At 40.0% G+C, this 1,921-nt stretch overlaps 1 non-coding gene across 1 annotated transcript; it reads left to right on the top strand.

The window, feature by feature from the left end:
* Positions 1-216: 216 nt before the first annotated feature.
* On the top strand, positions 217-322 carry LOC141624998 (small nucleolar RNA R71). Its single transcript, XR_012534798.1, has one exon. It is a non-coding gene; the product is annotated as a small nucleolar RNA R71 (small nucleolar RNA).
* Positions 323-1,921: the final 1,599 nt, after the last annotated feature.

Genomic DNA, 1,921 nt, shown 5'->3' with positions numbered 1-1,921 from the left:
TCCACATTCACTCAGAATTCTGGAGGGTGCTTACTTCTTCTCAAGACATTCACTCTTGTGCCGTAATTTGCCTCGGAGTCCACCATTTTCTTGATTAGAGTAGTTCCTTCTTCATCACCCAAATGATCGAATCTCCCTCCGGCGGAGGCATTCACCATTTCTTTTGTTCTTGGCAACAAGGTTTGGAAGAAGGTTTGTGTGACATACCAATCCGGAATTCCATGGTGAGGGCAACTAGTAATAAGGTCTTGATATCTATCCCATGCCTCACCCAAGGATTCTCCATCCTCTTGTTGAAAGGTATGAATTCGTTCCGGAGCATAGCGGTCTTTGATGATGGATAATACTTCTCTAGGAACGCCTTGGCTAAGGCATCCCATGTAGTAAATGTGTCCGGAGGGTGCACATTCAACCAACGATCCGCCTTGCCCGTTAGAGAAAATGGGAATAACATCATCCTTAGTGTATCCTCGGATACCCCATTCTTTTTCATCATAGAGACTTTCCTCTTGAACCTCCTTAGGTGAGCATGAGCATCTTCTTCAATGTGTCCTCCAAACAAGTCTTTTTCAATTAGGCCAACTTGAGCCGGGTGCATCTCAAAATTGTTTGGAGCCAAGGTGTCAAAATTGATGGGGTTACAAGCATCATTATGGTTTGGACGGTTATGATCGCGTAAAGCCATTGGTGATGGTGGTGGATTTGGTATATGAGAAGGTGGTGTTTGAGGTGGGTTATTTGGAAGTTGGAAGTTGTGAAATGGATTTTCTATTGAAGGCTCAATTGTAATGTTTGGTTGTTGTTGAGTTGTGTTTTCAATGAGAGGTTGGATGGGTGGATTTGCTTGGTTTATGGTTGCTTGAGAAGAGGTTATAACCCTTGCAATGGTCCTATTCCTTAAGGCTCTAAAAAGCCTTTCGGGATCGGAGTCAAAGAGAAGCTTGGTGGTTCCTCCTAGGCATACAACTTGTCAAACCGTAAGACTCCTAGTGCTTTTACACACTAGGGTAAGGCAAAAATCACACACACTCTACAAGAAGCACACAAACTATACAAACAAGCAAACAACAAGTAAAGACTAAGCCTAAGACTCTAACTAACTAAGCATAACCTACCGCCATCCCCGGCAACGGCGCCATTTTGATAACCGGGTTTTTGCCGTCACTCCCGGTACCAAAAACAATTTATAAAGAACCAAATAAAAGTAGTATTTATTCGGGTGTCGAACACAAAGATGCCGGGGGTGTATACTTAGTCCGTTTAAGTCCCAATTTAGCCTAATAATGAAAGATTGATTAATGGTAAACTAAGATGCAATTAAGGAATCAAATTAAGCTAAATGCAATTGTAGTTGATCAATATGAGAAAGACTAGAGCTTTCGGGTTCACTCGGGTCATTGGGCATGAAACAAGGCAAATATGGGGAATATGTGATTCAATTAGTCAAGAAATTATGCCTAATGTCTTAGGGCACCTAGAATTCGTTAACCCGCTTTCATGTGATTAACTAAAACCGTCACACACATACACAAACATCATCCAATAGTCTACACACCAAGATTGTTCATCCACTAGTATAGACACCAAGACAACTAAACATGTGAGAAAATACTCAAACTTTCATAGGAGCAATTCTACAAACACTTTATGTGCAAGAAAGTGACAACCAATAAAACACCCAATTCCTTATAATTCTAACCCAAAATCATACCCATTATAGACCCGAGATCCCCCTAAGCCCTAGAGGAGAACTACTCACACATGTTTAAGGATGAAAAACTAACAATAAGATGGAACAATACACACACAAACATGCTAAATATCATAAAGATAGAAACTTTGAATGAATAACAATTAAACAACATAAGAAATGTAAACAAATGAAAATAATGTAAACAAAAGATGAGAATTGTACCAACAA

This window comes from Silene latifolia, chromosome X, assembly GCF_048544455.1.
Source record: "Silene latifolia isolate original U9 population chromosome X, ASM4854445v1, whole genome shotgun sequence".
NCBI lineage: Eukaryota > Viridiplantae > Streptophyta > Magnoliopsida > Caryophyllales > Caryophyllaceae > Silene > Silene latifolia.
Note: the sequence above shows the minus strand (reverse complement) of the source record. Positions and strands in the feature narration are given on the sequence as shown.